We start from the raw sequence: 12,276 nt of genomic DNA, 5'->3' as shown, positions 1-12,276 counted from the left end.
TTATAAACGTTTGTATTAGAACTCTAAAAAGGTGAAACGTTAGGATTTGTTTCGTAACGTTTTAAATGACTGAACTGGTTTTGTAACGTTTTAAACGCATGGCTTAAATTGCTAAAAATGTTTAGGATTTGTTTCGTAAAGTTTTAAACGTTTGGCTTAAATCGCTATAAAGGTGAAACGTTAGGATTTGTTTCGTAACATTTTAAACGTTTGGCTCAAATCACTAGACAGGTGAAAAGTTTGGATTTGTTTCGTAACATTTTAAACATTTGACTTATATTGCTAAAAAGAGGAAACCATAGGATCTATTTCGTAATGTTTTAAACATTTGGATCTGTTTTGTAACGTTTTAAACGTTGTCTAAAATTGCTAAAAAGGTTAAACGTTTGGATTTGTTTCGTAATGTTTGTAAACGTTTGGCTTAAATCGCTAAAAAGGTTAAATGTTTGGTTTTGTTTCGTAATATTGTAAACGTTTGGATTTGTTTCGTAACGTTTTAAATGTTTGGATTATATCGCAGAAAAGGTGAAAAGTTTGGATTTGTTAGGCAACGTTTGTAAACGTTTTGATTGGTTTTTTAATGTATGTAAATGTTTGGCTTCAATCGCTAAAAAAGTGAAACGTTTGGATTGGTTTTGTAACATTTTAAATGTTTGGCTATAATCGCTAAAAAGGTGAAACATTTGGATTTGTTTCGTAAACGTCTGTAAACGTTTGGCTTAAATCGCTAAAAATGCGAAACGTTTGGATTTGTTTCGTGACATTCTAAATGTTTAGCTTAAATCGCTAGAAAGGGGAAACTTTTAAATATGTTTTATGACATTTTAAACGTTCGACTTAAATCGCTAAAAAGGTGAAACGTTAGGATTTATTTCGTAACGTTTTAAACGTTTGGATTTGTTTCGTAATGTTTTAAACGTTTTGCTTAAATCGCTAATAAGTTGAAACGTTAGGATTTGTTTCGTAACGTTTTAAACGTTTAGCCTAAATCTTTAAAGGTGAAAACTTAGGATTTTTTCGTAACGTTTTAAATGTTTGGCTTAAATTGCTAAAAAGGTGAAACGCGAGGATTTGTTTCGTAAAGTTTTAAACGTTTGGATCGGATTCTTAACGTTTTAAACGTTTGTCTTAAAATTCTAAAAAGGTTAAACGTTTGGATTTATTTCGTAAAGTTTGTAAACGTTTGGCTAAAATCGCTAAAAAGGGGAAACGTTTGGTTTTGTTTCGTAACGTTTTAAACGTTTGGATTGGTTTCATAACATTTTAAACGTTTGGTTTAAATTGCTAAAAAGGTGAAACGTTTGGATTTGTTTCGTAACGTTTGTAAACGTTCGGCTTAAATCGCAAAAAGGTGAAACGTTTGGATTGGTTTCGTAACGTTTTAAACGTTTGGCTTAAATTGCTAAAAAGGTGAAACGTTTGGCTTATATGACTAAAAAGGTGAAACATTTGTATTTGTTTCGTAACGTTTGTAAACATTTAGCTTAAATCTCTAAAAAGGTGAAACCTTTTTATTTTTTTCGTAACATTTTAAACGTTTGGATTGGTTTCGTAACGTTTTAAACGTTTGACTTAAATCGTTAAAAAGGTGAATAGTTTGGATTTGTTTCGTAACGTTTGTAAACGTTTGGCTTAAATCGCTAAATAGGTGAAACGTTTGGATTTGATTCGTAAAGTTTTAAACGTTTGGCATAAATCGCTAACAAGGTGACATTTGGATTTGTTTCGTAACGTTTTAAACGTTTGGATTGGTTTTGTAACGTTTGAAACGTTTGGCTTAAATCGCTAAAAAGGGGAAACGTTTGCATTTGTTTTGTAACGTTTGCAAACGTTTGGCTTCAATCGCCAAAAAGGGGAAACGTTTGCATCTGTTTTGTAACGTTTGTAAACGTTTGTCTTAAATTTCTAAAAAGGTGAAACGTTTGGATTCGTTTCGTAACGATTGTTAACGTTTGGCTTAAATCGCTAAAAAGGTGAAACGTTTGGATTTATTTCGTAACGTTTTAAACGTTTGGATTTGTTTCGTAATGTTTTAAAACGTTTTGCTTAAATCGCTAATAAGTTGAAACGTTAGGATTTGTTTCGTATTGTTTTAAACGTTTAGCCTAAATCTTTAAAGGTGAAAACTTAGGATTTTTTTCGTAACGTTTTAAATGTTTGGCTTAAATTGCTAAAAAGGTGAAACGCGAGGATTTGTTTCGTAAAGTTTTAAACGTTTGGATCGGATTCTTAACGTTTTAAACGTTTGTCTTAAAATTCTAAAAAGGTTAAACGTTTGGATTTATTTCGTAATGTTTGTAAACGTTTGGCTAAAATCGCTAAAAAGGGGAAACGTTTGGTTTTGTTTCGTAACGTTTTAAACGTTTGGATTGGTTTCATAACATTTTAAACGTTTGGTTTAAATTGCTAAAAAGGTGAAACGTTTGGATTTGTTTCGTAACGTTTGTAAACGTTCGGCTTAAATCGCAAAAAGGTGAAACGTTTGGATTGGTTTCGTAACGTTTTAAACGTTTGGCTTAAATTGCTAAAAAGGTGAAACGTTTGGCTTATATGACTAAAAAGGTGAAACATTTGTATTTGTTTCGTAACGTTTGTAAACATTTAGCTTAAATCTCTAAAAAGGTGAAACCTTTTTATTTTTTTCGTAACATTTTAAACGTTTGGATTGGTTTCGTAACGTTTTAAACGTTTGGCTTAAATCGTTAAAAAGGTGAATAGTTAGGATTTGTTTCGTAACGTTTGTAAACGTTTGGCTTAAATAGCTAAATAGGTGAAACGTTAGGATTTGATTCGTAAAGTTTTAAACGTTTGGCATAAATCGCTAACAAGGTGACATTTGGATTTGTTTCGTAACGTTTTAAACGTTTGGATTGGTTTTGTAACGTTTGAAACGTTTGGCTTAAATCGCTAAAAAAGGGAAACGTTTGCATTTGTTTTGTAACGTTTGTAAACGTTTGGCTTCAATCGCCAAAAAGGGGAAATGTTTGCATCTGTTTTGTAACGTTTGTAAACGTTTGTCTTAAATTTCTAAAAAGGTGAAACGTTTGGATTCGTTTCGTAGCGATTGTTAACGTTTGGCTTAAATCGCTAAAAAGGTGAAACGTTTGGATTTATTTCGTAACGTTTTAAACCTTTGGATTGGTTTCGAAACGTTTTAAATGTTTGGCTTATCGCTAAAAAGGTGAAACGTTTGGATTTGTTTCCTAACGTTTGTTAATGTTTGGCTTAAAGTGCTAAAAAGGTGAAACGGTTGGTCTTGTTTCGTAATGTTCTAAATGTTTGGATCTGTTTTGTAACGTTTTAAATGTTAGGATTATATCGATAAAAAGGTGGAACGTTTGGATTTGTTTCGTAACGTTTGTAAACCTTTGGATTGGTTTCGTAATGTTTCCAAACGTTTTGCATCTGTTTTATAACGTTTGTAAACGTTTGATTTTATTCGTATCGTTTCAAACGTCTAGATTGGTTTCGTAACGTTTTAAACTTTTGACTTAAATCAAAAGGTGAAACGTTTTGATTTGTTTCGTAACGTTTGTAAACAGTTGGTCTAAATTGCTAAAAAGGTGAAACAATTGGATTTTTTTCGTAACGATTTAAATGTTTGACATAAATCGCTAAAAAGGGCAAACATTTGGATTTGTTTCCTAATGTTTGTAAACGTTTGGCCTAAATCGCTAAAAAGGGCAAACTTTTGAATTGTTTCGTAACATTTGTAAATGTTTAGCTTAAATCGCTAAAAAGGTTAAACGTTTGGATTTGTTTTGTAACATTTTAAACGTTTGGATTGGTTTCGTAACGTTTTAAACGTTTTTCTTATATAATTAAAAGGGGGAAACGTTTCGATTTGTTTCGTAACGTTTGTAAACATTTGGCTTAAATCGTTAAAAAGGTGAAACGTTTGGATTTGTTTTGTAATGTTTTAAACGTTTGGCTTAAATCACTAAAAAGGTGAAACGTTAAGATTTGTTTCATAAAGTTTTAAACGTTTGGCTTAAATCGCTAAAAAGGTGAAATGTTTGGATTTATTTCATGTCGTTATAAACGTTTGGATTGGTTTCGTAACATTTTAATTTTATCGCAAAAAATGTGAAACGTTTGGATTTGTTTCGTAATGTTTTTTAACGTTTGGCTTAAATCTCTAAAAAGGTGAAACGTTAGGATTTGTTTCGTAACGTTTTAAACCTTTGGATTAGTTTCGTAACATTTTAAATCTTGTCTTAAATCGCTAAAAAGGTGAAATGTTTGGATTTGTTTCCCAATGTTTGTAAATGTTTGGTTTAAATCGCTAAAAAGGTGAAACATTTGGATTTTTTTCATAACGTTTTAAACGTTTGGCTTAAATCACTAGAAAGGGTAAACGTTTGGATTGGTTTCGTAACATTTTAAACGTGTAGCTTAAATCGCTAAAAAGGTGAAACGTTTGATTTTTTTCCTAACGTTTGTGAACGTTTGGCTTAAATTGCTAAAAAGGTGAAACGTTTGGATTTGTTTCGTAACGTTTTAAACGATTGGATTGGTTTCGTATCGTGTTAAAAGTTTGGCTTAAATCGTTAAAAAGGTGAAAGGTTTGGATTTGTTTTGTAACATTTTTAAAATTTTGGCTTTAATCGCTAAAAAGGTGAAAGATTTGGATGTGTTTTGAAAAGTTTTAAACGTTTGGCTTAAATCACTAAAAAGGTGAAACATTCGGATTTGTTTCGTAACGTTTTAAACGTTTGCCTTAAATCGCTAAAAAGGTGAAACGTTTGGATTTGTTTCGTAAAGTTTTTAACGTTTGGATTGGTTTCGGAACGTTTTAAACGTTTGGTTTAAATCTCTAAAAAGGGGATACGTTTGGATTTGTTTGGTAACGTTTGTAAACGTTTGGCTTACATCGCTAATAAGTTGAGACGTTTGGATTTGTTTCGCAACGTTTTAAACGTTTGGATTGGTTTCATAATGTTTTAAATGTTTGATTACATCTCTAGTAAAGGTGAAACGTTTGGATTTGTCTCGTAATGTTTGTAAAGGTTTGACAAAAATCGCAAATAAGGTGTAACATTTGGATTTTCTTCGTAACGTTTTAAACGTTTGGATTGATTTCATAACGTTTTAAAGGTTTGTCTTAAATCTCTACAAAAGGTGAAACGTTTGGATTTGTTACGTATCGTTTGTAAATCTTTTTCTTAAATCGCTAAATAGGTGAAATGTTTGGATTTTTTCATAACATTTTAAACGTTTAGATTGGTTTAGTACCGTTTTAAATGTTTGGCTTAAATCACTAAAAAGGTGAAATGTTTGGATTTGTTTCGTAACATTTGTACACGTTTGGCCTAAATCGCTAAAAAGGCAAAATGTTTGGATTTGTTTCGTAACGTTTGTAAACGTTTTGCTGAAATATCTGAAAAGGTGAAATGTTTGGATTTGTTTCATAGTGTTTGTAAACGTTTGTCTTAAATCTCTAAAAAGGTGAAACGTTTGGATTTGTTTTGTAACGTTTGTAACTGTTTGTTTTAAATAACTACAAAGGTGAAATGTTTGGTTTTGTTTCGTAACATTTGTAAACATTTGGACGTTTGAATTTGTTTCGTAGCGTTTTAAACGTTTGTCTTAAATTGCTAAAAAGGAGAAACGTTTGAATTTGTTTCGTAAAATTTGTGAACGTTTGGCTTAAATCGCTTAAAATCCAAATGTTTCACCTTTTTAGCGATTTAAGCCAAACGTTTACAAACGTTACGAAGCAAAACCAAACGTTTCACCTTTTTAGAGATATAAGCCAAACGTTTAAAACGTTACAAAACAAATCCAAACGTTTTATCTTTTTAGCGATTTAAGCCAAACGTTTACAAGCGTTTCGAAACAAAACCAAACGTTTCACCTTTTTATCAATTTAAGCCAAACATTTAAAATGTTACAAAACCAATCCAAACGTTTAAAACGTTATGAAACAAAACCAAACGTTTCACCTTTTTAGCGATTAAAGCCAAATGTTTATAAACGTTACGAAACAAATCCAAACGTTTCCCCTTTTTAGCGTTTGAAGCCAAACATTTACAAACGTTAAAAACATATCCAAACTGTTGGTTTTGTTTCGTAATGTTTGTAAACGTTTGGGTTAAATCGATAAGAAGGTGAAACATTTGGATTTTTTTCGAAACGTTTTAAATGTTTGGATTGGTTTTGTAGCATTTGTAAATGTTTGGCTTAAATTGCTAAAAAGGTGAAACGTTTGGATTTGTTTCGTAACATTAATAAATGTTTCAGTTGGTTTCCTAACGTTTTAAACATTTAGGTTGGTTTCCTAACGTTTTAAACGTTTTCCTTAAATTGATAAAAAGGTGAAACGTTTCGATTTGTTTGATAATGTATGTAAACGTTTGGATTGGTTTCCAAATATTTTTAACATTTGGCTTAAATTGCTAAAAAGGTAAAACTATTGGATTTGTTTCGTAACATTTTAAACGTTAGGATTTGTTTCGTAACGTTTGGCTTCATCGCTAAAAACGTGAAACGTTTGGATTGGTTTCGTAATGTTTATAAACGTTTGGCTTAAATCACTAAAAAGGTGAAACGTTTGGATTTGTTTCTTAATGTTTATAATGTTTGGATTAGTTTCGTAACGTTTTAAACGTTTGGCTTAAATCGCTTAAAAGGGGAAATGTTTGGATTTGTTTAGTAACGTTTGTAGACGTTTGCCTTAAATCGCTAAAAAGGTAAAACATTTGGTTTTGTTTCATAATGTTTGTAAACGTTTTGCTTCAATCGCTAAAAATGTGAAATGTTTGGAATTATTTCGTAATGTTTTATTTGTTTGGAATTGTTTTGTAATGTTTAAAACGTTTGGCTTAAATGCTAAAAAGGTGAAACGTTTGGATTTGTTTCGTAACGATTGTAAACATTTGGTTAAATCGCTAAAAAGGAAAAACGTTTCGATTTATTTCATAATATTTTAAACATTTGGATTGGCTTTTAACATTTGTAAACGTTTGGCTTAAATCGCTAAAAATGTGAAACGTTTGGATTTGTTTCGTAACGTTTTAAACGTTTGGCTTCAAATGCTAAAAAGTTGAAACGTTTGGTTTCTTTTCAAAACAGTTGCAAACGTTTGGCTTAAATTGCTAAAAATGTGAAACGTTTCGTAACATTTGTAAACGTTTGGCTTAAATCGCTAAAAAGGTCGAACGTTTGGATATATCGCTAAAATTACGTTTGAATTTTTTCGTAACGTTTAAAACGTTTGGATTTGTTTTGTAACGTTTTAAACGTTTGGCTTAAATTGCTGAAAAGGTGAAAAGGTGAAACGTTTGGTTTTGTTTCGTAAAAACGTTACAAAACAAAAAGCAAACATTTTTATTGGTTTTGTTTCGTAACGTTTTAAATGTTTGGCTTAATCGCTAAAAAGGTGAAACGTTAGGATTTTTTTCGTGACATTTTAAACGTTTGGATTTGTTTCATAACGTTTGTAAACGTTTGGCCTAGATAGATAAAAAGATGAAACGTTCGGATTTTTTTGGTAACGTTTTAAACGTTTGGATTGCTTTTGGTTTCACCTTTTTAGAGATTTAAGCCAAAAGTTTACAAATGTTACAAAACAAATTCAAACGTTTTCCCCTTTTTAGCAAGTAAAGCCAAAGATTTAAAACGTTACGAAACTAATCCAAACGTTTCACCTTTTTAGCAATATAAGCCAAACGTCTACAAACGTTGTGAAATGAATCCAACAGTTTAAAACGTTACAAAACTAATCCAAACGTTTAAAATGTTAGAAACAAATCCAAACGTTTCACCTTTTTAGCAATTTGAGCCAAACATTTACAAATGTTACAAAACAAATCCAAACGTTTCACCGTTTTAGCGATTTAAGCCAATCGTTTAAAACGCTACGAAACTAATCCAATCGTTCAAAACGTTATGAAACAAATCCTAACGTTTCACCTTTTTAGCGATTTAAGCCAAACGTTTAATACGTTAGAAAACCAATCAAAACGTTTAAATCGTTACAAGAAAAATCCAAACATTTTACATTTATAGCGATTTAAGCCAAGCGTTTACAAACGTTACGAAACGAATCCAAATGTTTCACTTTTTTAGCGATTTAAGCCAAAAGTTTAAAACGTTACAAAACATTTCCAAACGTTTAAACCGTTACAAAACAAATCCAAACGTTTCACATTTTTAGCGATTTAAGCCAAACGTTTACAACAGTTACGAAACAAATCCAAACGTTTAAAACGTTACGAAAAAGTCAAAACGTTTCACATTTTTAGCGATTTAAGCCAAATGTTTACAAACGTTACGAAACAAATCCTAACGTTTCACCTTTTTAGCGATTTAAGCCAAACTTTTACAACCGTTACAAACAAATCCAAACGTTTCACATTTTTAGTGATTTAAGCCAAACGTTTAAAACGTTACGAAATCAATCCTCGTTTCCCTTATTAGCGATTTAGGCCAAACGTTTACAAACATTACGAAACAAATTCAAACGTTTACAAACGTTACGAAACAAAACTAAACGTTTCACGTTTCACCTTTTTATTAATTTAAGCCAAACGTCTAAAACGTTACGAAACCAATCCAAACGTTTCACCTTTTTAGCGATATAAGCCAAACGTTTACAAATGTTACGAAACCAACACTACAAAAAATTTGGCTTCTTGTGACGAATAAAATTTATCATGTTAAGCCCAAAATTTGTCACAACAACGTTATTGTGACTACTTTGTGACGAATTTTGTTGGTCACAACAAACAAGTCACAATAAGTCAATTTTATAGTTTGTCACCATAAATTTTCTATTGTGATAAAATTGTTTTGTCACATTCATATTTATTGTGACGAAAATGTATATCACAAGTAATCCAATGTTGTCAAAATTTGTCGTAATATACATTGACTTCTAGTGACAAAACGCTAATAACATGACAAAAAATATTTATCACAATTCATATAAATTTGTCACTACATACACCGAGTTATTAGTGACAAAAAGATTATATGGTGATAAAACCATATTTATCACAATTAATATACATTTGTCACCACATATGCCGAGTTATTAGTGACAAAAAGATTGTGAAGTGACAAAAAAATATTTATCATAAGTAATCAATCATAAAGTGACGAAATTGATTGCCATAATAATTAATTAGTTGTGATAAATATAATTTATCACAACAAGTAATTTAACATAATGTGACGAGATTAATTGTCATTATAATTAGGTAGTTGTGATAAATTTAATTTATCATAAGAAGTAATTTAACTTAACGTGACGAAATTAATTGTCATAATAATTAGTTAGTTGTGATAAATTTAATTTATCACAACACGTAATATAATGATAATGTGACAAAATTAATTGTCATTATAATTTGTCGACGGTGACAAATTTAATTTATCAAAATAAGTAATTTATCATAACGTGACGAAATTAATTGTCATTATAATTTGTCAACAGTGACAAATTTAATTTATCACAACAAGTAAGTTATCATAACGTGACGAAATTAATTGTCATTATAATTAGTTAGCTGTGACAAAAATAATTTATCACAACAAGTAAGTTATCATAATGTGACGAAATTAATTGTCATTACAGTTTGTCATCCGTGACAAATATAATTTATCACAACAAATAATATATTATAACGTGACGAAATTAATTGTCATTATAAGTTGTTAACGGTGACAAATTTAATTTATCACAAGAAGAAATTTATCATTACGTGACGAAATTAATTGTCATTATTATTAGGTAGCTGTAACAAAATTAATTTGTCACAACAAGCTATTATTTCCATTTTTATCGATACCAAAATAATTGAATACGGTAATTTGTTGCTAAAATCAATGAATAAAAAACAAAATTAATTCAAATATTACATAAAATTATCAATGATTAAGTCTTTAATAACACTAAAATAACCGATCGTATGAAACATGTAAACTATTTGCTATAAAGAAAAGAAACTAAATTAGGCCTAACTTTTGATATAGGAGACGTCCATCTTCTTTCATTCAATTCCAATCTGCAAGAAAAAAAATACGTTTATTATATACACTTTTATTTTCAAACTGACATAATTAAGTGAATAATTTTCAAATTATAGAAACAATTTAAAAGCGTAACGAATTAAAAAATATATTTAAGTAAGCCGTCACATACCAATCATTAGATGGTTCGTCATCAAGAGATTTTTCACAGCCATCGATACATGTTTCGTCGCCATCAATAGATATTTACTCATCATCTTTTACATTCAACATTTGTTTTACAAGATGCTTGAGTTTGCTATATGATTGAGAAATGTTATCAATTTTAACCTGTTGATTTTGAATTTGGTCATTTAGTTCTTTAACTTGCTTTTCAGTCTCAAACTTCTCTGCTTGTAAACAAGCTTCAAACTCTGATTCTTTAGCTGTTATCCGTTTGGCTCCATATCCGAGTCCACGAGCATAACCAGACTTCGGTATATCCAAAACCTTTTGTAGAATTTTCCTCCCATCAATTGCAACGCCTTCCTCGAGTGCTTTTGAGCGAATAGCTTCTATTTGTTCCTAAGAATAGAAATATGCTTTAATAACACTTTATAAAATTGTGTTTAGATAACTATATATATAAAAAAAGAACTTACGTATTTATCTCCAGCTTCTGGGTCAATCCATGAGCCGTCTTTTTTACGGTGTGCTTGACTGTAGAGCCTCATTTCAGGTGGCTCTTCATCAATGACTTCATATGTTTCCTATAACGTTCATACAATTGATTAAAAACTAAATGATAAAGAATTTAAATACGAAATCAAAAACAGATTACATATAAACTCATATTTACCATTTCATACAAACGTTGGCAATAAGACTTTGATCCCGAAGTGTGAGAAAAGGTCACTTTCTTGCGATTATTAATGTTTACAGTGCTTCGAGCCTATTATAATAAAGCCAACACATAAAGGTTTTAAAGGAACATATCATATTATCAATAATAAAAGCTTTATATAATTAGAAATAAACTATTTTAACCAAAATAGTAGAGATATTCGTATCTCAGAAGCATAACTCGTAAACATGCCAAATACTCGGCGAAGTACAAGCATTTTCTCGAGTTATGTTAATTATGTAGACATCTGAACTCGAGGTAAGGCATAAAATTCGAAGAGTTTCAAGCCTTTCATCGAGTTTGAGCTTCTCAGATATGAACTAACTTGAGGAAGGAAAAAATACTCTACGAGATCATTCATTCCTCGAGATTTTCATTTCTGTATAAGCTCATTTTCGTGGAGAGGCTTTAAACTCGAAGTGTTTCAAGTCTAACCTCGAGTTTAAGCTTCTTCAGAGTTAAAATAAATCATGAAAAGATTAAAAATCATTTAATATTGAAATCCTTTGAACAAACCTCGTATTTTCGTTCAGAACACAATATGTGAAGCTAATTTAGATATAATTGGAAACATACTACCAACTAATTAGATAATAAAGTACTCATTTTTAGCAAACGATAATAGACAATTGTATATAAAATTGAAACATTACCTTAAAGTGTGCATGTTCATCAAAATGTTCACATAGGTTCTTCCAATCGTTAATTTTTACATCCTTGGGTGGATATTTTTCAGCTTCTTCACGAGTAGGGAACGTCTTATAGTGTAAGTGACACTGATACTTGAAGTTTCTAAATCGTCTAGCCATCATTCCATATACTACTTCTCTTGCATGTGGATCACTTAAATCAATCTCAAATTCACCCTATCAATAAAAAAACATATGAATAGTCACATATTATAAGAATATAATTAATTGAAATAACAAGTATGCTATAAAATAATTATTAATTTTACCTGAATAGTTGTAAGTAAAGCTTCCTTTTGTTCAGCGCTTATTTGAGACCAATAAAGTTTACCTAGCGGTGCCATTAATCGAGTGACAATACCAATTTCCATTTTGAATATCTTTTCTGAAGGACCAATTGGTAATCTATTTGTTTTTGCAATCACAATTCCACCAATTTTTGAACCATCTTTAGTCATTTTTTTAACTTCAAATCCTCTAGCTTTACCTCTACCATTCTTTTTTGGAAGAGGACCTAAGAAGTACAACAGTTTACCTAATGTTAGTTTGCTTTTTGTTTCCAAATTGATATGTACCTTTTTAAAAAAATAATTTATATGCAGTTTGTAAATGTTATAGTGACTGAATATAAACTATATGTGAACCATATGTCAACCTCAGAAAACAAAAAACAAACACAGAATAGAGAAATACGTAAGAAATACAAAACTTTACCTCATACTAGTTTGC

The sequence above is a fragment of the Mercurialis annua genome, linkage group LG2 (genome assembly GCF_937616625.2).
Source record: "Mercurialis annua linkage group LG2, ddMerAnnu1.2, whole genome shotgun sequence".
NCBI classification, from domain to species: domain Eukaryota; kingdom Viridiplantae; phylum Streptophyta; class Magnoliopsida; order Malpighiales; family Euphorbiaceae; genus Mercurialis; species Mercurialis annua.
Note: the sequence above shows the minus strand (reverse complement) of the source record.